Source organism: Ranitomeya variabilis, chromosome 4, assembly GCF_051348905.1.
Source record: "Ranitomeya variabilis isolate aRanVar5 chromosome 4, aRanVar5.hap1, whole genome shotgun sequence".
In the NCBI taxonomy this organism is placed as follows: Eukaryota; Metazoa; Chordata; class Amphibia; order Anura; family Dendrobatidae; genus Ranitomeya; species Ranitomeya variabilis.
In genome coordinates, this window is record NC_135235.1 from 689101354 (window position 1) to 689127667 (window position 26314).

General features: G+C 45.6%; 1 protein-coding gene across 3 annotated transcripts in view; it reads left to right on the top strand.

Moving 5' to 3' along the window:
• Positions 1 to 26314, top strand: part of LOC143767636 (uncharacterized) — a 97434-nt gene that overhangs the window by 10725 nt on the left and 60395 nt on the right. Inside the window, exon 1 of one of the 3 annotated variants that reach the window (XM_077256078.1) lies at positions 11225 to 11315. The exons of the other annotated variants lie outside the window; for them this stretch is intronic. The gene's annotated coding sequence lies outside the window, so the exon portion shown is untranslated. Of the gene's footprint in view, positions 1 to 11224; positions 11316 to 26314 lie in introns of those variants that run through there. 3 annotated transcript variants of the gene reach the window in all.

Consider the following 26314-nt stretch of genomic DNA (forward strand, 5'->3'; position numbering starts at 1 on the left):
CACCAGTGACATGTACAGGAGCTCTGTATCTAATGTCAGTGTACAGGTAATACAGGGATCACCAATGACATACACAGGAGCTCTGTATATAGCATATAATGTATTGTGTCAGTGTACAGATAATACAGGGATAACAAGTGACATTATACACCCAAATGCTGTATACAGTGTACAGGTAAAACAGTGATCACCAGTGACATTATACACAGGAGCTCTGTATATAGTGTCAGTGTACAGGTAATACAGTGATCACTAGTGACATTATACACAGGAGCTCTGTATATAGTGTTAGTGTACAGGTAATACAGTGATCACCAGTGACATTATACACATGAGCTCTGTACACAGTATATAGTGTAAGTGTACAGGTAACACACTGACTCATCGGTGACGTCTGTAGTTGAAGTCCTTCATCTTCGCTTTTCTTCTTCATCCAGTGCAGACCGCCATCACTTCTTCCAGCCAGGACTCCTCTCTGCAGAAAATAACACAGTTATCTAGTGCACATTCCCCAATTTTTAGCCAACCTCTATACTGCGCCAGATGAAGAAAAAAGCGACGGTGTTGCCCTGCACAGTAACAGGACCTCTCCTCACACACACCGAAGACAGTATCCTAAAAAATAACATCCTTTAATTACCCCCTACAGTAATAAAATCCCACATTCTGGACCCCATGTGTCCTCCCATTCTGGACCCCACGTGTCCTCCCATTCTGGACCCCACGTGTCCACCCATTTTGCCTCATGTCTCTCCATATTGCCCCCATAGTCACCATAATAGTATAATACATCCTATAGTCATATATAGTCGTGTAATGCAGCCCCATAGTAGTACAATGCAGCCCCATAGTGGTATATAATGCAGCCCCATAGTAGTATAATGCAGCCCCATAGTAGTATAATTGACCCCCATAGGGGCATAATGCAGCCCCATAGTGAATAATAGATTGTAAGCTTGTGAGCAGGGCCCTCATTCCTCTTAGTATCTGTTGATCTATGTGGTTACTGTTATGCTGCAATGTCTTTTGTCTGTACAAGTCTCCTCTAAAATGTAAAGTGCTGCGGATTATGTTGGCGCTATAGAAATATAATAGTTATTATTATTATATGCCCCATACCGTGGCTTTAAAAAAAAAAAATAATGCATCTGAGGCATGGACCTTCGTTCCGGCGTATGACAGTGATGTCATACGCCGGCGATGTGCCCAGTGATGTCAGCTGCTGGTGACTTAACTGTTGCCGTTTGGGAGTAATCTGCCGCATGGAAACAAATTTTAACTGCCTGTGCGTCTGAGGATGCACAGGCAATTACTGAGCCGGCAGAATCCTGCAGCTGGGGCCCGCTGAGGGCCCCCTCTGCTCATCGGGCCCCATCCAGTAAGAGCAGTGGCTGTTGGACTGCACTCAGATGACAGCTGAGTGCAGCCTGATGTTTCACACGCTGCAGATTATTTTTCCACAGACCAATTTGGTCTGTAGAAAAAATCACAGATCTGCGCTGGCCTATAGTATAACATTATGCCGAGCGTTATCCGATAAACATCACAAAGCATTCGACCGTGTTATACTCTCGTGTGAGAGAGCACTAAGAGCCTTTATTCCCTCTGCATATCTTCACCCACTAGCCTCTCAGGCTGGAGTCCGACCTCAGTTACTTTTTTTCTGTAATACTGTGGAAGTTTTGCATATTTCTACATATACTGTACTTGTGATATATATATATATATATTAGGCTGGGATCACACTTGGGAGAAACTCGCACGAGTCTCGCATCTCAATACCCGGCACTGCCGCCGGCACTCGGGACCGGAGTGTGCAGCTGCATGTATTTCTATGCAGCTCAACGCTCCGAGTGCCGGCGGCAGTGCTGGGTATAGAGATGCGAGACTCGTGCGAGTTTCTCCCAAGTGTGATACCAGCGGCCTTAGAGTGCACGTGCGTGTGTGTGTGAGTGTGTATGTGTATATATACAGTACATAGTGTGTTTATTTTTCCATGACATGGAAGGTGAGCCTATTCGTCAGCTATAAATCTTGATGAGCAGTGTCCTGCTGACCCCCTGCAGAGAAGGATGAGGCTGCTGTGCCCCATCTGCCCCCTGACTGGACACAGGAGCTCAATTCAGAAGACTGAAGGTTATCAGAGCAGTTTGGAGGTGTAAATGTCACCCGTGGGAAAAGCTTGAGAAGGGGGCTGCTGTGTCCTGTGAGGAGGCAGATTTAAGTCAGCAGCCTTATTATGCTTCTGTGCAGGAGGTGAGGGGGGAGGGGTGACCAGCACAGACCGCGCTGTGCTCTTAGGCTACGTTCACATTTGCGGCCAGCGCCGCAGCGTCGGGCGCCGCAGCGGCGCCGCATGCGTCATGCGCCCCTATATTTAACATGGGGGCGCATGGACATGCGGCGCACTTGCGTTTTGCGCCGCATGCGTCGCTGCGGCGCCCGCGTCGGGGCGCAGAGGACGCAGCAAGTTGCATTTTTGCTGCGTCCAAATTCAATGAAAAAAACGACGCATGCGGCGCAAAACGCAGCGTTGTGCATGCGTTTTGCTGCGTTTTTGTTTGCGTTGTGCGCTGCGGCGCCGACGCTGCGGCGCACAACGCAAATGTGAACGTAGCCTTACCAGGATCTACATCAGTATAGCTGATAGACGAGTCAGAGTATGGCAGCCTCCTCAGTGGGCCAGCTGCTATGATGATAGTAAGGCTGATCGTGTCAGAGGACGCCTCTGCTGCATGTGTGGACTGGAGCCTGTCAAGACACCGTCCATACACTTCACCAGCACAGGCAGTCAGGCTCAGACACTCACCCGATGACGGCTGCGATGCTCCTGCTGCTCAGGCTCACTGACTGTAACTGCCTGGTGGAACACTGAACTCACTGAGCCCGCGCTCAGCAGGGATCGGATGGTGGAAAGTCCCACCCCCCTGTGGCTCAGCACTGGCTTCCTCTCCCAGTCAGTCTGTGATAATGACGCTCCTCCCTCTGTGTCCTCCACACACCGCTCCGGTTTATGTAAGCTTTGACCCCGGGCCCCTCCAGCTCACGGGCCCCACTGGCAGCCTGAATAAAATGTTAGGGGGGCCCTAAGGGCTGCCAGCGTGCTCGGGCCCCCTTTTTTGCTCCTCATCACCGGGCCCCATACTGCAGTAGTGCCTGTAATGCCCTGATGGCGGCCCTGTGTTCAAAACTGCTAGCAGGACAAACCAGGTGGCCTAGCTTGTTTCAGCGTGGGAGGACAACTGTTAGGAGAGGCTTACACAGTTACTAGGCACAAATAAGTAGGCTAAATGCAGTTCAAAATTGGTAACAGGAGTACACAGGCGGCATAACTTTGTTCAGTGGAGGACAACTGTAAGGAGTGGACTGGCTGAGACAGACACAGGTAGTAGGCCAACAATAGAAAGTAGGCTCTATGCAGTTTAAATTAGGCTACAGGGGTACACAGGCAGCATTGGCGTGGTCAGCCGAGAACGATTGCAATGAGGGACCGCAGACAGACTACCTAGGCCTAAAATAAAAAAGGAGGCTCTATGCAGTTTAAATTAGGCTACAGGGGTACACAGGCAGCATTGGTGTGGTCAGCGGAGGACGATTGCACCGAGAGGGCAGACACAGTTAGTAGGGCCAAAAAAGGAATAGGCAAAATGCAGTTAAAAATCGGTTAGGCTACTTTCACACTAGCGTCGGGCTCGGCCCGTCGCGGTGCGTCGTGCCGAGGTTCCCGACGCTAGTGTTGTCTCCACCGCACAACGGGGGCAGCGGATGCATTTTTCCAGCGCATCCACTGCCCCATTGTGAGGTGGGGGCGGAGTTCCGGCCGCGCATGCGCGGTCGGAAAAAGCGGACCGTCGTGAGCAAAAAACGTTACATGTAGCGTTTTTTGGTCCCGACGGTCCACCACAACACGGCGCAACCGTCGCACGACGGTTGCGACGTGTGTCAATCCGTCGCAATACGTCGCTTAATGTAAGTCTATGGGGAAAAAACGCATCCTGCAAGCACTTTTGCAGGATGCGTTTTTTTGGCAAAACGACGCATTGTGGCGGATTGCAGTTAACGCTAGTGTGAAAGTAGCCTTACAGGAGTACGCAGGCGGCCTAGCTTTGTTCAGTGGAGGACAATTGTAAGGAGTGTCTGACACAGGAGGACAAAATAATAAAGTGAGGTTAATGTCTGGCAAAAAAAAAATGAACAAACAAACTGGTGGCATACCTAGGTACAGGGGTGGGCTCTTCTGCTGACTTGCAGACAGTGGTAGTTGGCGCAAAGTATTAACTGGTGTAAATGTAGGACAGGGCACATGAATATTTTAACTAGCATCAATCATGTCAAGAAATTGGTATTGGCAGTGCCATTGAAGGATTTAACAGCACAGACTAAACAGTGGTGGAGCATTGAGAGGTAATTTTGCAAGTGGTAGAGCACTGTTTGAGCTGGGGGGGAACACTCTCTTGTGGGCGGCAGTACTGGCCCAGGGCCCCTTATGTTACGACGGTGTGTCTGACGTTGGGTGTGCACCACCGCCAGAGACACTTCATTGTACTATAAGGGACCCTGTGCCAGTGCCGTCGCCCAAAAGTGGGCACACCCACCTGTTCAGCCAAACGGCATTCGCACGGGTGCTTGCGCCAAGTGGTGCCCACGGCCCCGTGGGGGGAGTCAGCCCATTTAGAGAGGTGTAAAAATGGCCCATGCTGGACATACAGCAGTTGCAAATGGAGAAATTGGAGCAGTCACTAAGAAGAGTCCAAAAGCAAGATATTTTTACAGGACAGCTAGGTGTCAGCAGGGGAAGGTGGGGCAAAATAATTAGAAATCCATGATTGGTTCATTTTAATGAAGGTTAGATCATCCACATTTTGTGTAGCCAGACGAGTCCTTTTTTCTGACAGTATTGAACCTGCAGCACTGAATACTCTTTCTGATAGCACACTAGCAGCTGGGCAAGCGAGCTCCTGTAATGCATATTCTGCCAATTCAGGCCAGGTGTGTATTTTGGATGCCCAGTAATCAAATGGGAATGACGTGTGAGGGAGAACATCGATAAGGGAGGAAAAATAGTTGGTAACCATACTGGACAAATGTTGTCTCCTGTCACTTTGAATTGATGCTGCAGTGTTATGATCCTAGTGGCTGAGGATTTCAAAACGGACTAGCTAAGTTTATGAACATAGACACGAGCTCTAGGGAGGTGGTAACTGAACTGACCGCAAACCTGATCCTAACCAACACACTAAAGGTAGCTGGTGAACGTGCCTAAAATCCTGGACGTCTCGACGCAGCCTGAGAAACTATCTACTCCTGGAGGGAAAGTAAGACCTCACTTGCCTCAAGAGAAATCACCCCAAAGATATAGAAAGCCCCCAACAAATAATAACGGTGAGGTAAGGGGAAAACACAAACGTAGAAATGAAAACAGATTCAGCAAACGAGGCCCGCTAATACTAGATAGCAGAAGACAGATAGTGAACTGTGCGGTCAGTAAAAAACCCTATGCAAAATATCCACGCTGAGAATACAAGAACCCCCACACCAACTAACGGTGTGAGGGGAGAAACTCAGCCCCCTAGAGCTACCAGCAAGCAAGGAAATCACATATTAGCAAGCTGGACAAGAAAACAAAAATAAACCAAGAAACATATGACCACAGATGGTCAAAAAATGAATCAAGCAAAACTTAGCTTCTCTTGAAGAGACTGATAACGAAGGACTGCAGGAGAGCTCCAAAATAGCACTGAAGACATTGACAGCAGGCAACAACTGAGAGTCCAGGTGAACTAAATAGGAAACCAGCTAACAGATAACGAGACAGCTGATCAGCCTCAGACCTGCAGAATGACACAAAGAACCACCAGAGGGAGCCCAAAGACAGCACTACACAGTACCAGTTGTGACCACAAGAGGGAGCCCAAAAACAGAGTTCACAACACTGCAGTACCTGTCGTGTCTGCGGTCATTGCGAAATCACTCCACAACCTGGTCATAAAACCGCTCTGTCCAACGCCACTTCTGATTTGTGCCCCTCTAACACCTCTGCCATGTTGCCCCCTGCAGCTCGTGTGAGAACCCTCACCACCACCGTGTGCTGGGAATGCCTGAACCAAACGGTCTACAAGAGTTGCTTGTTTGGTAGCCAATATTTGCTCAAGGTTCTCATGTGGCATGATATTTTGCAATTTCCCTTTATAGCGTGGATCCAGGAGGCAGGCCAACCAGTAATCGTCATCGGTCATCATTTTGATAATGCGGGGGTCCCTTTTAAGGATACGCAAGGCATAATCAGCCATGTGGGCCAATGTTCCAGGTGTCAAATCAATGCTTGTGCTGGGTTGAGGAGCACTTTCTGGCAAATCCACATCACTTGCCTCCCGCAAAAAAACTGTACCTGACCTTGCACCACCAACACTTTCTATTCCCCCCTGAGAAGCTTCCTCCTCCCATAAATAATCATCCCCATCTTCCTCCTCCTCCTCTTCGTCCGCCACCTCGTCCCTGAGACTTCCCTGAGCAGACAATTGCTGACTGTCATCAAGGCTTCCCTCCTCCTCGGCAGCAGAAGCCTGCTCCTTAATGTGCGTCAAACTTTGCATCAGCAAACGCATTAGTGGAATGCTCATACTTATGATGGCGTCATCCGCACTGACCAGCCGTGTGCATTCCTCAAAACACTGAAGGACTTGACAGAGGTCTTGGAGCTTCGACCACTGCCCAGCAGACAACTCCATGTCTGGCATCCAACTGCCTGCCCGTGTATGTGTATCCTCCCACAAATACATGACAGCACGCCTCTGTTCGCACAGCCTCTGAACCATGTGCAGTGTGGAGTTCCACCTTGTTGCAACGTCGATTATTAGGCGGTGCTGGGGAAGCTTCAACAATCGCTGATGGTTCTGCATACGGCTGGAGTGTACGGGTGACCGGCGGATGTGCGAGCAAAGTCTTCGCACCTTCAGGAGCAGGTCGGGTAACCCCGGATAACTTTTCAGGAAGCACTGCACCACCAGGTTCAAGGTGTGAGCCAGGCAAGAAATGTGTTTCAGTTCTGAAAGGGCTATGGCAGCCATAAAATTCCTTCCGTTATCACTGACTACCTTGCCTACCTCAAGATGTACACTGCCCAGCCATGACTGAGTTTCTTGCTGCAAGAACTCGGCCAGAACTTCCGCGGTGTGTCTGTTGTCGCCCAAGCACTTCATTTCCAACACAGCCTGCTGACGCTTACCACTAGCTGTTCCATAATGGGACACCTCGTGTGCAACACTGGCAGCTGCGGATGGAGTGGTAGGGCGACTGAGCTCTGTGGTCGAGGTTTTGCTTCTGGAGGAGGAGGAGGAGGAGGGGTGTCAAACGCCTACTGCCAACTGTTTCCTAGACCGTGGGCCAGGCAGAACTGTCCCACTATGGCTGTCTCCTGTGGACCCTGCATCCACCACATTAACCCAGTGTGCCGTGATGGACACGTAACGTCCCTGACCATGCCTACTGGTCCATGCATCAGTTGTGAGGTGTACCTTTCTACTGACTGATTGCCTCAGTGCATGGAGAATGCGGTCTTTGACATGCTGGTGGAGGGCTGGGATGGCTTTTCTCGAAAAGAAGTGTTGACTGGGTAGCTCATAGCGTGGTACTGCGTAGGCCATCAAGGCTTTGAAAGCTTCGCTTTCAACCAAGCGGTAGGGCATCATCTCTAATGATATAAGTCTAGCAATGTGGGAGTTCAAACCCTGTGTACGCGGATGAGAGGGTGAGTACTTTCTTTTCCTAATGAGAGTCTCTTGGAGGGTGAGCTGGACTGGCGAGGTGCATATGGTGGGACTTGCGGTGGTGGTGGTGGACATGGCGGATTGAGAGAAGGGTGGTGAATTTGATGGTATTCTCGATGTAGGCCTACATGCTGTGTTTCCTACCAATAAACTTGTGGTTCCCTAACTGCTTTTCCCTAGCGACGACACCTCCACATTTGCTGCTGTTGTTGTTCTAACCGGTGGGCTTACAGTGAGGGAAGGAATGTAGCATTGCTGACTAGCTTCATTGTGATTGGGTGCAACAACGTTATGGGACGTTTGGCAGCTAGTCCAGGCTTGCAAGTGCATGGTGGTTAAATGTCGACGCATGCAAGTTGTATTTAAACTTTTGAATTCTGACCTCTGCTAAATATCCTGGAGCATTTCTTACAGATCACCTTGCACTGATCATTCGGATTTTGGTTAAAAAATTGCCAGACTGCACTCTTCCTACTATTGAATACCTTTTCAGGCATTGCACACTGTGCTACTTTAACCGGATGGCCACGCTGTCCGAAAAATGGTTTTGGTTTTGCCAAACTTTTTTGGCCAGAGACGGGCCTGCCAGATGAATGCAAATGTGATGTAGATGGCTGCTGATGATCCTCCTCCTCTGCTTCTGAGCTACTGCCAGCGGCACCCTCTTCCCCCCCCCAATGGCTGCCAATCTGGGTCAACAACTGGGTCATCTATCACCTCCTCTTCAATCTCCTGTTCAGCTATCTCTGTGTCACCGTGTAAGGTGCTATAACGTTCGGGAATGGGCACCATCGTCTCATCAGGGTAAGTTTCTGGCTCAGTACACTGCGAGGGCAATGTAGTGATGTGAGTCGATGGAACAGCATGACAATCTAGCTGTGGCTGTGCATCAGTGTACTCCGTGTCCGAATCATCTTCTAGTGGGCTGTTAACTATTTCCCTTTCTAACCCAGGCACGGTATGTGTAAAGAGCTCCATGGAGTAAACTGTTGTGTCACCTGAACCATCCTTCACTGTTGTTTTGAGGGAAGGACACAAGGAATCAACTTGTTCCTGACCGGGAGCAGCCACCGACGAATGGCTACTTTTCAATTTTGAACTATCCGAAGAGGAGGCGAAAGAGCTAGAGGCAGAGTCAGCAAGGAAAGCCAAAACTTTTTCCTGCTGCTCCGGCTTTAACAGCGGAGGCCTTGTGTAGCCAGACGATGACGCTGGCTCAACAACTTGAGACTTAGGTGCTATTTTGATTTTCCCTCTACCACCCGATGCTCCACCAGCACCACCACCATCAGCATTACCAGATGGCAATGACCGCCCACTTCCACGACCTCTTCCACCAGCCTTCCTCATTCTTGGGAAAATGTAACCAAACTAACAACCGTTATATGGTACAGAAAAACAAGGTAGAAGGTGTATGTTACCTTGTTGTGAATATAAATTTACCTTTTTATGTGTGGGTGAGTGCTGAATAAATCAGGCCCACTGTATGACAGTATAGTTTCTGTGGCTGAAAATGACTGACAGAGATACCACAGCCACGACTGGCACAGATGCACAGATTTGGCAATATTATTCTCCCTTTCTTTTTTTCATATGGGAGACAAGTGAATAAATCAGGCCCAATGTATGACAGTATAGTTTCTGTGGCACAAAACGACTGACAGAGCAACCACAGACACGACTGGCACAGATGCACAGATTTGGCAATATTATTCTCCCTTTATTTTAATTAATTTTTTGGGGGAGACTAGTGAATAAATGAGGCCCACTATATTACAGTATAGTTTCTGTGGCACAAAATGACTGACAGAGATACCACAGACAGGACTGGCGCAGATGCACTGATTGGCAATATAAATCTCCCTTCTTAGGTGTGGGACAGTGCAGAAAAATACAGGCCCACTGTTTTACACTACACAGTTTCAGGGGCAGACAGTGGCTTGAAGATATATTTAAAAAAAAAAAAAATACAATTACTATCTCCCAACAATAATCTCAGAAAAGTATGGCAGGCAGCAATTAAAGGGACGGCTGCACACAAAAAGTGTGGGCAAACAAACAAGATAGCTGTGCAGAAAGGAAGGAGCAGCAGGATTTGTTCTTTGAAAAAAGCAGTTGGTTTGCACAGCGGCGTACACACACAGCAACGCAGCTATCAGGGAGCCTTCTAGGGCAGCCCTATAAGCTACAGAGCTGATGAAGAAAAATCTAGCCTCCACTGTCCCTGCAAAGAAAAGGTGGTGTTGGACAGTGGAAATCGCTACAGCACAAGCGGTTTTGGGGGTTAATTTACCCTGCCTAACGCTATCCCTGCTTCTGACAAAGCGGCAGCAACCTCTCCCTATGCTCAGATCGGCAGCAGTAAGATGGCGGTCGGCGGGAACGCCCCTTTATAGCCCCTGTGACGCCGCAGAAAGCAAGCCAATCACTGCCATGCCCTTCTCTAAGATGGTGGGGACCGAGACCTATGTCATCAGGCTGCCCACACTCTGCGTCCACCTTCATTGGCTGAGAAAAGGCGCTGAAAGCATCATACGAAACGCGACTTTGGCGCGAAGGTCGCCGACCGCGTGGCCGATCCCACGCTGGGATCAGGTCGGGTTTCACGAAACCCGACTTTGCAAAAAGTCGGCGACTTTTGAAATTGTTCGATCCGTTTTGCTAAACCCTAGTGGCAATAACATCAGCGAGACGTATCGGTGAGATTCAATCCTTCTCCATAAAATACCCATATTTGAAGATTTAAGAAGACTGCATCATCCTAAGACTGGATCCCGCCTTTCTTCCTAAAGTGGTTTCTGACTTCCATAGAAGTCAAGAGATTGTTCCACCTACCTTTTGCCAAAACTACAGCAATGAGAAGGAGCGTTCTCTTCACGCATTGGATGTTAAAAGAACAATAATCCACTACCTAGAAATCACAAACAGTTGGAGAATAGACTAACCTCTTCATTTAGATGGCCGGTAGAAACAGAGGGAAGAAGGCATCCAAAGCTACACTAGCTAGATGGATTAAGTCAACTATTAGTGCAGCCTATATCTTGGCAGAGAGAACCCCACCAGAAAGCCTCAAAGCCACTCGCTGAGAGCAATCTCGGTTTCATGGGCAGAAAGTGCTGGGGCTTCTATGGACCAGATTTGCAGAGCCACAACTTGGGCTAAATCAAATACCTTTTGTAGGAAAGTCCTCCAAGCTGTAATCCCACTTAAATAGGAGTTATTTGGTATTTCTCCTGGTGGTGCTGTCAGGAGGGATGTCCTGAAAGTAGGTATTAGTCCTACCGGTAATAGTGTTTCCAGGAGCCCATCATGACAGCACCCCTTATATACCCTCCCTTGAGTTTCCTGCCTGATATGTGATGTAAACATGTAGAAAGGAAGTTCAATAAAATAGTGTTGCATCCAGGTGTGGTACTTGGGGAAAATCACTGAAGGGTGGAGGTGGGGAGGGGCTATTTAACCTCTTCTGTGTTCCTGTCCCTATCAAGGATACGAAGAACAACCTCCTGGTGGTGCTGCCATGATGGACTCCTGGAAACACTATTACCGGTAGGACTAATTCCTACTTTTTTTTCATTAGGAAGCTATAAGGGTTAAAATTTTTCAGCTGTTTCTCATTTTAACAACAAAATTTGCAACCAGTTTTTTAGTGACCACCTCACATTTGAGGTCACTTTGAGGGGCCAATATGATATAAAGTGCCCAAAAGTTGTTGTGCAATTTCTCCTCAGTATGCCGATACCCCATATGTGGGGAAAACCACTATTTAGGCACACGGCAGGTCTTGAAAAGGAAGGAGCACCGTTTGACTTTTTGAATGCAAAACTGTCTGGAATTGAGAGAGGACGCCATGTTGCATTTGATGAGCCCCTGATGTGCCTATACAGTGGAAACCCCCCACAAATAACCACTTTTTGGGAACTAAATCCCTCAAGGAACTTATCTAGATGTATGGTGAGCACTTTGAACCTCCCAAGTCCTTCACAGAAGTTTATAAAGTAGAGTCGTGAAAACAAAAAATGTAATTTTTTCCACAAAAATGATCTTTTTGCCCTGATTTTTTTTTCACAAGGGTATCAGGAGAAAACTTACCTCAATAGTTGTTGTGAAATTTCTCCTGAGTACGTCAATTCCCTATATGTAGAGGAAAACCTCTGATTGGGCTCACGTCAGGGCTCAGATGGAAACTAGTGATGTTTTGAAATTCAGACTTTGATGGAATGGTCTGCGGGTGTCATGTTGCGTTTGCAGAGCTACTGATGTGCTTAAACAGTGGAAACCCCCCCACAAGTGACCCCATTTTGGAAACTAGACCCGTCAAAGAATTTATTTAGACATGTGGAGTGCACCGTGAACTTCCAAGTGCCTCACTGAAAATTATAACGTTGAGTCGTGAAAATAAAAAAACAAATTTTTTTTTCCAGAAAGATCATCTTTTGGCCCCAATTTTTTATTTTCACAAGTGTAGCAGGAGAAAATGGACCTCAAAAGTTGAAGTCAGTAGAAATTGCACATGTGGAGGAAAACCACTGTTTGGATGCACTTCTGGAGCTCAGAAGGGAAGGTGTAATGTTTTGGAATTCAGACTTTAACCCCTTAATGACCGCCAATACATCTTTTAACTGACTTGAGATATAAGAGAATAGCAACCCCATACAGGTAACAATCCAGCAGCTGTCGGCTGTACACTATAGCTGACAACTTATTTTATCAGCCACGATCAGTGTTTGCACCATCCAAATATGTTTAACCCCTTAGATGCTGCTGTCAATAGTGACTACATCATATAAATGGTTAACAGAATGTGGGGGCTTCCTCTTTATCCCAATTGGTGCCCTCAGGTCATGATTGTGTTGTCCTGATGTTTGCCATGGCAATTCATGACCAAATTGCGGCCTTAGAGTCTGACGGCTGTTGCAACCTGTTCAGAAGTTAGCGACATTTAGGTGATAAAAATACACAGTTTCATTTCTGTCATGTCACTTGATTCCTGAAAATCACCTGAAGGGTTAATAAACTACTTGACTGCTGTTTTCCGTATGTCAGGGGGTGCTGTTTTTAAAATGGTATAACCTTTGGGGGTTTCCCAATATATGGGACCCCTAAAGTCACTGCAAACATGGATAGGTCCCTAAAAAAAAAAAAATAATAATTTTGTACATTTTCTTGAAAAAAATGAAAATTTACTTTTAAACCTCCTAAAATGCTAACAAAATAAAATAACATTTCCCTCATGTCTTCTTTCCATCAGCACCATTTGTAAAATGTTATTTTATAAATGTTTTGCAGTGGTATGGCTATCTGGATTAAAGGGATAATCATTCAAAGTTTAGAAATGACTAATTTTGTAACATTTTTATAAAATTTCTGTTATTTTTTTTGTAACTAAACACAAAACATATCAATCTAAATGTATCATTATCCTAAAGTATAATGTGTCACGAAAAAACAGTCTCCAAATCACTGGGATTTGTTGAAGTGTTCCAAAGTTATTATAACATAAAGTGACACTGGTCAGATTTAAAAAAAAAATAAAAAAATTTGGCTCCGTTACTAAGGGGTTAATGGAATGGTCTGAGGGCGTTATGTCCTGTTGGCAGAGCCCCTAATGTTACTAAACAGTGGAAATCTCCTAAAAGTGAACTCAATTTTGAATCTTCACCCCTCAAGGAATTTATCTAGAGTCAGTTTTATAGTAATGACTATAATGCTTTTGGTTTTCCTAGTGTATGAACTTATAATGTGGTGTTATGTGTAATGTGTGTGGAGTACATCAGATTATAAAAGTGTGCTGTGTCAACAGGGTAAAAACTAATTTTATTAATTTGTGGACGTGCAGTATGCTTGAAGCAATCCTTAATTCATAGGCCAGGTTTCTCAGGGCAGGTTTCACAAAGGTAAATTGTGTCCTTTCGCACAGGGCTGTGGAGATGGAGCCCATTTTGGTGGAGTCGGTATAAAATGGACCGACTCAAACTCCTAAAATATATAATAAATTGGGTACAGTAGTTCAATGCAGTTTGTGAGGAATATTTTTTGTGACAGCATCACAGCGCCGCTGATCCTGGAACACGACACCACAGGCCCTTCTTAAATGTGATGGCCATCCCATTTCAAGCCTCATCCACCCGGGACATACAGGCCTTTACTGACCCTACAGCAAGTGACAGGATATGCTCTAAAAGGGATCATTTGCCCACCCTCTACCATTGCCACTCTTATGTATATTTTCCAAAGGATCAAAGTAACCCCATGACTAAGACCCGGGAGGGTCGAAACGTTGGGTTTCTTTCAACAATTTCTCTATGTGGCAACCTCTTTTTGTTCATTTGAATAAACCTGGCATATACCTATTTGTTTCATACCAGTTTTGAGTGTGCGGTAATTTTTTCCTATATGACATATCACATATATATTTATACATATTTCACTACACCTCCCTCCTTATTAACGTGCATGGGGTTGACTTACAGGTCAGCTCCTGAGCACGTAGCTGGTTCCACCTCACCTTGGTGAGATAGGCCATCAGCATTGCCATGATCGATACCTTTCTTATGCTGAATTGTGAAATCATATTGCTGTAATATCAGACTCCAGCTAAGCAATTTCCCGTTGTCCTCAACTACTCTGTTGAGCCAACTCAATAGGTTATGATCTGTGATCACGGCGAAGTTACGCCCATAGAGGTATGGTTGCAGCTTCTGCAGAGCCCACACAATTGCCAAACTTTCCTATTCAATGTTGGCATAAGCCACTTCCCCTGACAATATCCCCTACTTAGGTCCATGATGGTGTGGTACAATGCTTTAGCTATTTAGCTAGCTGCTCTAACAGCTCGTCTATCCTCGGCATGGGGTAGCCCTCACATGTAGTCAGTACATTTAATTTCCTGTAGTCTACACAGAACCGGGTAGTACGGTCCTTTTTTGGGACAAGAACCACAGGCAAGGCCCAGGCACTCTGGGATTTTTAACCTTAAGGTTCAGCATCTCCTCTACCTGTTCCCTCATGTGTGCCTTCACCTCTGCTGACACCCGGTATGCAGACTGTCATACTGGGGGATTAGTACCAGTGTCCACATGGTGAGCTGCTAAGTGCGTCCTCCCAGGCTCCCCTGTGAAGACTTCGGTGAACTCGCTGAGCGCCCCCATCAGCTCAGACCTGCTGACTCCAGGGACTCCATGTACTGAGTCCCAGTCTCCACATCTAGTAACAGATCAGCCTCCCCCTCTTCAGGCAGGCTACAGACAGATAAGACACTGGTCTCCCTGTCATGATGAGCCTTCAGCATATTCACATGAAATGCTTTCTGGCGCTTTGCATGCTCATCTAGTGTCACTACATAATTAACATCATTTAGCCACTTATGTACAGTGTATGGTCCCTCCCATGCGGCCTGCAAATTATTCTGTAACATAGGGACAAACGCCCAAACTTTCTGCCCCCTCCTCGTATGCCCTCAGTATGGCATTACTGTCGTACCAGACCTTCTGATTCATTTGGGCCTGGGTCATGTTCTCATGGGCCAGGTTGCTTAGTTTTTGCATTCTCTCTCTGAGCCGCAGTACATATTCAACCACTGAGACTCCCGTAGTTTTGGGGTCATCCTCCCAACAGTCCTTAATCATATTAAGTGGCCCCCTGACCCTCCTCCCATAAACCAGTTCAAAGGGGGAGAATCCTGTAGATGACTGGGGTACCTCTCTGTAGGCAAACAGATGGGGGAGGTACCACTCCCAGTCTCTCCCTTCAGTCTCCAGCATTTTGAGCATTTACTTTAATGTTCCGTTAAAACGTTCTCAGAGTCCGTTGGTTTGGGGATGATAGGCGCTGGCCAGAACATGCTGTACTTGTATTTTCTCGCAGAGGTTTTCCATCAGATTGGACATGAACAGAGTTCCCTGATCAGTTAACATTTCCCTGGGGAAACCCACACGAGAGAACACAGTCAGTAAAGCATCCGCCACTTTCTCTGCTCGGATGGAGGACAGTGCCACAGCTTCTGGGTATCGTGTAGCATAGTCCACCACTGAGGATATACTTTTTTGCCAGAGCTGCTAGATATTGCAAGTGGCCCTATGATATCCACAGCCACTCGCTGGAAAGGCTCAGTGATCACAGGCAGTGGTATCAATGGAGCTTTCTGTATATTCCCGGACTTTCCAACTCTCTGACAAACTACACATGATCGGTAGTAATTGGCAATATCTGTCCCCATCTTGGACCAATAGAAGTTATGTGTCAGGCGAGCTTTAGTCTTTTGTATTCCAAGGTGTCCATCCAGAGGAATTTCATGGGCAATTCTCAATAATTGTTCCCTAAATGGATAAGGGACGATCAGCTGCCTTTCATATTCCCAAGATTCTGTAGTATCTGTGGGGAGTGTCTCTTTATACAGTTTGCCCTAGTCCCAGTACACTCTCTTTGTCAGAAGCAGCAGGGGGTTGGTCTGCAAGACATCTGAGCTCCTCCAGACTGACATCTGTCCGCAGGGCCTCCTGGAAGCTCTGTCAGTCTGCAGGCCCTGGTCTAGTGGGACTGCCAGGCCCTGGTCTGAAGCTGAGTCTTTAGTCTATTATCAGGGACCTTGGTGGGTCTTCCATGTGAGGAGGCTCCGGGGCCACAGTATGGGCCTCCTGTTCTGGCTGTTCTGTCTGAGACTCATCCTCTAATCTCTGGGGCTGAGTCTGAGCTGCAGCCTGACTCCGGGTCACAGCTGGCACATTTTTTTACAGTCCTGTGCATTTTGACATTTTCCCTATTTGCATGGGATCTCAGGTGGGTCACTTGCTTCCACCTTGTCTGTATCATTTACTTGCATTGGAGAAATATAGTGGGACACCATCCTCCCCAGGTCCGTGCCTAGGAACACATTGGTGGGAATAGCCTCTGATACTCCCACTTCTCTCAATCCTTTCCCTGCTCCCCAGTCCAGGTACACATGGGCCATGGGCACAGCAGGGCGTCTTCATTTTGCAGGGCTCTGGCAGTGCTCCTCCTGTTCCTCCTTGCACAAAGGCTGAGGTAGCGGTCTTGCTGCTGGGTTGTTGCCCTCCTATCATGTGGTCTGTGGTCTCCACCTGCATAACCACTCCTTTATTGAGTGTGTCCTGATAATTGCCAATAATTTCCATCTGTTGTCTACTCCATTTGCACAACACCATATGAAATTGATTGTCAATCAGTGTTGCTTCTTAAGTGGACAGTTTGATTTACTTGGGGTTATATTCTGTTGTTTAAGTGTTCCATTTATTTTTTTGAGCAGTGTATATTCACGGGGCATTCCCAAGTCAAAACATTCAATATGAGAAAAAGCAAACAAAAGAAAGGGAATGGTGCCTCACCGTGTATTATGTGGTAGATAGCCTCTGATACAACAGTTAGGATCCAGATTCCGTTTGACCATCGGATAAGTTAGGAGAAAAAAAAATTGGATCAGCAAACTGAATTTCAATAAAAAAAATTCTTCTTTAATTTCATTCTTTTAAAAAAAAAATTAGTCCAGACAGATGATAAAATCATGTTGCATTCTTACACATTTTTGGCCGTAGCCCTTAGACGTAGAATATAGCAGTATTGCAACAACAGAAGTTATATAGAGAGAGGCACAGCCTCCTATGACATCATGATAGAATTAACATGAACACAATACACGATAGCTCAAAATGTAATATTCATATCAAACTAAGCTCCAGAGTGCAACTTCATGAATATATATATACTAGATTGTGGCCCGATTCTAATGCATCGGGTATTCTAGAATATGCATGTCCCCGTAGTATATGGACAATGATGATTCCAGAATTCGCGGCAGACTGTGCCCGTCGCTGATTGGTCGAGGCAACCTTTATGACATCATCGTCGCCATGGCAACCATTATGACATCTGTTATGATCCGGTGACCTTGGAGCCGCATGAAACTTTCTCTGGAGTCGGTGGAACCTGTACTGACCGCAAATCCTGAACTAACACCGCAACTAGAAGCAGCCGTGGGGTGTGCCTAACAAACCCTAGACACCTCGACACAGCCGGAGGACTAAATACCCCTATAGATGGAAATAGGAATGCTACCTTGCCTCAGAGCAGACCCCCAAAGGATAGGCAGCCCCCCACGAATAATGACTGTGAGTAGGAGAAGAAAAGACACACGCAGGTAGAAAACAGGATTTAGCAAAAGAGGCCACTCTAGCTAAATAGGAAAGGATAGGACAGATTACTAGGCGGTCAGTATTAAAACCCTTCCAAAAATATCCACAGCAGATAATACAAAAAGTTCCACAATCTAACTAAAGACATGGAATGTATATCTGCCACTCCAGAGAATCCAACAAGACTGAGAAAATACTGACACAATCTAAGCTGGACAAGAAAACACAAAGAATAGCACTGAATTGTGAAGCACACAGCATGTGTGCCACAGAAAAAAAAACCGGACACTTATCTTTGCTGATTTGGCAGAAAGGCAGGAGGAACCAGGCAGAGGTTCAACACCTCCCAACAACAATTGACAACTGTCAAGGACTAATGAATCCTGCACACCTAAATACCCCAGTCAGAACTGCAATCAGCAGACACACCTGACCAGGACTGCAACCCAGGGACAACTGCATTACCACCTACTACCACCGGAGGGAACCCAAAAGCAGAATTCACAACAGACATCTACGTCGATACTGTGCCCGTCGCTGATTGGTCGAGGCGAATTCGCGGCAGACTGTGCCCGTCGCTGATTGGTTGAGGCAACCTTTATGACATCATCGTCGCCATGCTGTGCCCGTCGCTGATTGGTCGAGGCCTGGCGGCTGATTGGTCGAGGCAACCTTTATGACATCATCGTCGCCATGGCAACCATTATGACATCTACGTCGATACTGTGCCCGTCGCTGATTGGTCGAGGCCTGGCGGTCTCGACCAATCAGAAACGCGGGATTTCCATTATGACATCATCGTCGCCATGCTGTGCCCATCGCTGACTGGTCGAGGCCTGGCGGTCTCGACCAATCAGAGACGCGGGATTTCTAGGACAGACAGACAGACGGAAAAACCCTTAGACAATTATATATATAGATATATATATCTATATATATAATTGTCTAAGGGTTTTTCTGTCTGTCTGTCTGTCCCGTTTATTCATTCGCTGATTGGTCGAGGCTGCCTGGGCCATAGCATGGCGACGATGATGTCATAATGGAAATCACGCGTCTCTGATTGGTCGAGGCCGCCAGGCCTCGACCAGTCAGCGACGGGCACAGTATCAACGTAGATGTCATAATGGTTGCCATGGCGACGATGTCAAAAAGGTTGCCTCGACCAATCAGCGACGGGCACAGTCGGAATCATCATTGTCCATATACTACGGGGACATGCATATTCTAGAATACCCGATGCGTTAGAATCGGGCCACAATCTAGTATGTGTGTGTGTGTGTATGTATATATATATATATTATTATACTGTTGATAAACGGCAGTTCGATGAATTGTCCATAATGACTCCAAACCACCTGTGTAGAGATACTGCCATAATGAAATCTTATTTCTAGAAATGGATAATGTTCTGAAAGCCAAACAATAAATACTTGGTTATACGTTCACAAAAATATTTCTCATTAATGATATATATCACATAGTAATATTTTACCTATGGAACAAAGCACATTCGCAATACAAAATTAGAAGTGAACACAACAACCTACAATCCGAATGAATATATACAAAATGGAGCATGTTCACACCAAAGAGCACAGGATGGACAAATTGCTTGTGGTGTAATTGGATTCCTACAGAAATAAAGCAAAATTTTATTACAGAATTAGACTTAGATAAATTGTCCATAATGTCACACTCAAAAAAATTAACCATGGATAAATTATCTATAATCTGAATGAATACATAAGAAACGGAGCATGGTCTCACTACGAAAAAGTTGGAAAGCTATCAATAGCAGAGAAATAATCTTAGTACTAAAAATATAGTAAGTTGTTTTTTTTTTCTCTCCTTCATAATTAGTAAATGAACATGGTGTCCTCATGAAAATGAAGACCCTTGGGATATTTGGTGTCTAAAGTCATGTCATGGTGTCCAGAAGGCTTCCCGAAGGAATAATTTTTTGGGGAGATTACCTCCTCTAATAGGAGAAAAAACTTTCTCCATCCCCCAAAAAACGAAAACCATGTAAATTGCCACCATTTCCACAAAGTGTTTAGTAGCTCCTGAATAAGATGCATTTTTACTGTTGATATTTTGAATGTGCTCTGAAATCCTCCTCTTTAGTTTACGGCTAGTGCAACCCACATAATTATGATTGCAAATATCGCAGTGAATTCAATAAACCACCTGTTGTGAATTACAATTAATGAAAGTTTAAATAGGGAATTTTTTTGTATCAATTAGGTGCGTTTTCATTGCATATTTGCACATTTGAAAAATCTTTTTGAAGATAACCACGAGGTACCACCAGTAGTTGAATTAGTCTGAAACAAACTGGGTGATAAGTGATCTCCCAGTGATTTTTCCGTTCTTTGCAATACACCTATATCCTTATGACAGTATCTGCTTAAAGATATCATCTTGATGAAGAATAGGAATGTATTTATTAATAATGCGTTTAATGCAGTTGTACTGAAGACTAAAAGGAGTACTGAATGTGACTACATTATTTATTTATTTCATTGATCTCTTGTTTTTTAGCAGTTAACGTTTGCTGTCTTGTGATTTTAGCCACTTTAGCAAAGGAATCATCAATAGACTTTCTGGTATAGCCCCTTGCATGAAGTCTCTTTGTGATATTGCAACTTTCATGTGTAGGGCTCCTACTCACTTGCGTGAGACTCGGATGAGTCTCGCATGTTAATACTAGGCGCTGCTGCCGGCACTCAGATCAGAGCGTGCGGCCGCATAGGAATACATGCAGCCGCACTCTCTGCTCCTGAGTGCGGGGTGCAGCTCCGGGTATTGCCGTGCGAGACTCATCCGAGTCTCGCGCCAGTGAGTTGGAGCCTGTAAAGGAGTTATCATCAAAGCATTTCCTCCTAGCTCTGATGTTCCATAGGTATCTGTTCACACCTGAGGCGATTTGTCCACTTCGCGTTCTGTGGTGTGAATACGCTTCATTTCGTATGTATTTGTTCACATTGGGCTATTTGTTCATCTTGCTCTAAAATGTTGCTATGCGATATACATCATTAATGTGAAATATTTTTGTGACTCTATAACCAAGTATTTATTGTTTGGTTTTCATAACATTATCTATTTCTAGAAATAATATTTCATTAACAGCCCCACTTCCACATCTGCATCCCAGCTTCTATCACTAACCACTTCTCTCGGCCTCTCACAGCTCTCAACCTCTGAGACACACAAGGACGGTAACACCCTTGACCTGGTCTTTGTCCGGCTCTGTTCAATCTCCTACCTAAACAACTCACCGCTTCCCCTTCCTGACCACAACATTTTCTCCTTCATGCTCACAAATCCTCGCCCACCCCAGCACTCTCCTACCTATCATTCAGTCAGAAATCTACATGCTATTAACCCTCAAACACTTTCAGACTCCTTACACTCATCACTGTCCCCAATCTCCTCTTTTTCCTGTCCTGATCTGTCTGTACATCACTGCAATGACACTCTTGAGAAGCACCCTTCACCAAGTAGCTCCCCTCACCTTCAGAACCTCCAAACACAGAGTAAAACAGCCCTGGCTCACATCGCAAACTCGGCTTATCCAGCGATGCTCTAGAAGTGCTGAACGCATGGAGGAAAACTCACAAACCAGAAGATTTCATCCACTTCAAATTTCTTAAAAACCTATAATTCTGCCCTTCACCTCGCCAAACAGACCTACTACAGCTCCCTGATATCCTCACTATCCAACAACCCCAAGAAACTTTTTGACACTTTTCACTCCCTCAAGCCCAAAGCACAAGCCCCTATCACAGACATTTGTTCTGATGACCTGGCCTCCCACTTTATAGAGAAAATAGACAAAATATCCGTCAGGAAATCCACTCCCAGCCATCAAGTGTAGTGACTCCCATCCCTCCCTGCATTTCCCCTGGCTCACTCTACACATTCGATCCCATCACAGAAGAAGTCTCCAAGCTCCTCTCTTTTTCTCGTTCGACTACATGCACTACTGACCCCATTCACTCTCATCTCCTCCAGTTTCTCTCTCCAGTCATCACAACTCACCTAACTACAATTTTTAATCTCATCCTCTCCTCAGACATTTTCCCATCCTCTTTCAAACACACTATCATTACTCCACTATTAAAGAAACCCGCCCTCAACCCATTCTGCACAAATAACTTCAGACGGGTCTCCAACCTCCCATTCATCTCTAAACTCTTGGAGCGCCTAGTCTACTCCCACCTTACCCGTTACCTCTCCACTCACTCCCTCCTAGACCCCTCAAAGCCCTGCCCCCTACATTCAACAGAAACTGCACTCATCAAAGTGACCAATGACCTTCTGACAGAAAAAAGGACCACTCTCTGCTCATTCTTCTCGATCTTTCTGCAGCTTTCGACACTGTTGACCACTCTCTCCTACTCTCTAGGCTCCAGTCACTAGTCATTAAGTCATTAAGGATACTGCTCTTTCCTGGATCTCTTCCTATCTTTCTGACCACACCTTCAGTGTTAAGTCTGCTGGCTCCACTTCGTCTCCTTTTCTTCTCACTGTTGGGGTACGTCAGGGCCCCGTCCTTAGTCCCTTTCTCTTCTCTCTCTACGCAGCCCCAATTGGACAAGACCATCAGCAGATTTGGCTTTCAGTACCATCGTTACGCCGAAGACACAAACTATACACGTCATCCCCTGAACTTACCCCCGCTGTACTACAGAAAGCCAGTGACTTTCTGTCCGAAGTCTCCAACATCATGTGTGCTCTCTCTTTCTGAAACTCAACCTCTCCGAAACTGAACTTCTTCTGCTCCCGCCATCTACCATCGTTCCTAAATCTGACATCTCCCTTTCCGTGGGTGGCACCATAATAATAACACCCCAGCAGCAGGCGTGCTGTCTGGGTGTTATGTTTGACTCCGATCTCTCCTTCACATCCCATATACAATCTCTTGCCGCTTACACCTAAAGAACATCTCTAGAATCAGCCCTTTTCTCACTATGGAAACAACAAAAACCCTCACTGTCGCCCTGATCCACTCCCACCTGGATTATTGCACTGATGTATTAATTGGCCTCCCCCTTACTCAACTTTCCCCTCTCCAGTCTATCCTTAATGCAGCAGCCAGGGTCGTCCATCTAGCCAACCGGTACTCGGACGCGTCCACTCTTCGCTAGTCATTACACTGGCTGCCAATTCATTACAGGATACAATTAAAAGTACTTGTTCTCACCCTCAAAGCTCTCCACAGTGCGGCACCCCCTTACATCACCTCCCTCATTTCTGTCTATCGGCCTAACCGACCACTGTGCTCTGCAAATGACTTTCGACTATCCTCTGCACTAATCCGTAAATCCCACTCCCGACTCCAAGACTTCTCCCGTGCTGCGCCAATCCTCTGGAATGCTCTATCCCAAGATATTAAGACCATCCACAATTTGCATAGTTTTAGGCGCTCTCTCAAAACACATTTGTTAAGAGCAGCCTATCACGTTCCCTAATCAGTAATTTTATGTTTGTGTGTGTGTGTGTGTGGCCCATTCACTATCTCCATATGGCCCCCACCCCCTCAAGATGGCTGGACCATCATTGTAAATACATCATTGTAAATACACACCTGTACTTTGTATCTCCCCCACCTCATTGAAGATTGTAAGCTCTCACGAGCAGGGTCGTCTTATTTTGCTTATTATTGTATTGTTAACATTGTTTCTTATGACTGTTGTGTTTCAAACTGTTAAACCGTTAAGCGCTGCTGAATATGTTGGCGCTATATAAAGATTATTATTATTATAGCAGTATCTCTACACAGACGGTTTGGAGTCATTTTGGACAATTCATCATACTGCCGTTTATCAACAGCATAATGTTTTTGTAATATATATATATACAGTACAGGCCGTAAGTTTGGACACACCTCATTTAAAGATTTTTCTGTATTTTCATGACTATGAAAATTATACATTCACACTGAAGGCATAAAAAATATGAATTAACACATGTGGAATTATAAAGTTAACAAAAAAGTGTGAAACAACTGAAAATATGTCTTATATTCTAGGTTCTCCAAAGTAGCCACCTGTTGCATTGATGACTTCTTTGCACACTCTTGGCATTTTCTTGACGCGCTTCAAGAGGTAGTCACCGGAAATGGTTTTCTCTTCACAGGTGTGCCCTGTCAGGTTTAATAAGTGGGATTTCTTGCCTTATAAATGGGGTTGGGATCATCAGTTGTGTCGAGCAGGAGTCTGGTGGATACTACTGATAGTCCTACTGAATAGACTGTTAGAATTTGTATTATGGCAAGAAAAAAGCAGCTAAGTAAAGAAAAACGAGTGGCCATCATTACTTTAAGAAATGAAGGTCAGTCAGTCCGAAAAATTGTGAAAACTTTGAAAGTGTCCCAAGTGCAGTTGCAAAAACCATCAAGCGCTACAAAGAAACTGCTCACATGAGGACCGCCCCGGGAAAGGAAGACCAAGAGTCACCTCTGCTTCTGATGATATGTTTATCCGAGTCACCAGCCTCAGAAATCGCAGGTTAACAGCAGCTCAGATTAGAGAATAGGTCAATGCCACACAGAGTTCTAGCAGCAGACACATCTCTACAACAACTGTTAAGAGGAGACTTTGTGCAGCAGGCCTTCATAGTAAAATAGCTGCTAGGAAACCACTGTTAATGACAGTCAACAAGCAGAAGAGACTTGTTTGGGCTAAACAACCCAAGGAATGGACATTAGACCAGTGGAAATCTGTGCTTTGGTCTGATGACTCCAAATTTGAGATCTTTGGTTCCAACCACCGTGTCTTTGTGCGACGCAGAAAAGGTGAACGGATGGACTCTACATGCCTGGTTCCCACCGTGAAGCATGAAGGAGGAGGTGTGATGGTGTGGGGGTGCTTTGCTGGTGACACTGTTGGGGATCTATTCAAAATTGAAGGCATACTGAACCAGCATGGCTACCACAGCATCTTGCAGCGGCATGCTATTCCATCCGGTTTGCATTTAGTTGGACCATCATTTATTTTTTAACAGGACAATGACCTCAAACTCACCTCCAGGCTGTGTAAGGGCTATTTGACCAAGAAGGAGAGTGTTGGGTGCTATGCCAGATGACCTGGCCTCCACAGTCACCAGACCTGAACCCAATCGAGAAGGTTTGGGGTGAGCTGGACCGCAGAGTGAAGGGAAAAGGGACAACAAGTGCTAAGCATCTCTGGGAACTCCTTCAAGATTGTTGGAAGACCATTTCCGGTGACTACCTCCTTGAAGCTCATCAAGAGAATGCCAAGAGTGTGCAAAGCAGTCATCAAAGCAAAAGGTGGCTTCTTTGAAGAACCTAGAATATAAGACATTTTTTTTATAGTCATGAAAATACAGAAAAATCTTTAAATGAGAAGGTGTGTCCTAACTTTTGGTCTGTACTGTGTATATGTATGTATTCATGAAGTTGCACTCTGGAGCTTAGTTTGATTTGAATATTACATTTGAGCTATCATATAGCTGCAAAGATATTCTTGACCCCTTTCTGACATTAGACATACTATCCCGTCGAGGTGGGGTGGGCCCGTATGCCCACCGACGGGATAGTACGTCATAGCAGCCGATCGCGGTCGGATGTCAGCTGACTATCGCAGCTGACCTCCGGCACTATGTGCCAGGAGCGGTCACGGACCGCCTCCGACACATTAACCCCCAGCACACTGCGATCAAAGATGATCGCAGTGTTCCGGCGGTATAGGGAAGCATTGTGCAGGGAGGGGGCTCCCTGCGGGCTTCCCTGAGACCCTTGGTACAAGGCGATCCAAATTGGCCGCGGGGCTGCATCCGGGTCCTGCAGGGAGGTGGCTTACCAGCGCCTGCTCAGAGCAAGCGCTGGTAAGCCTGCAGCCCTGCATGTCAGATCGCTGATCTGACACAGTGCGCTGCAAAATGTCAGATAAGCGATCTGACCTTATAACATGATATCCCCCCCCAGGGCAATGTTATCAAGTAAAAAAAAAATATTCACATGTATAAAAAAAAAAAAAAAAATTCCTAAATAAAGAAAAAATAAATATTGTTCCCATAAATACATTTCTTTATCTAAATAAATAAAAAAACAATAAAAGTACACATATTTAGTATCTCCGCGTCCGTAACGACCCAACCTATAAAACTGTCCCACTAGTGAACCCCCTTCAGTGAACGCGGTAAAAAAAAGAGGCAAACACAACGCTTTATTATCATACCGCCGAACAAAAAGTGGAATAACACGCGATCAAAAAGACGGATATAAATAACCATGGTACCGCTGAAAACGTCTTGTCCCGCAAATAATGAGCCGCCATACAGCATCAGCAAAAGAATTAAAAAAGTTATAGTCTTCACAATAAAGCGATGCAAAAATAATTATTTTTTCTATAAAATAGTTTTTATTGTATAAAA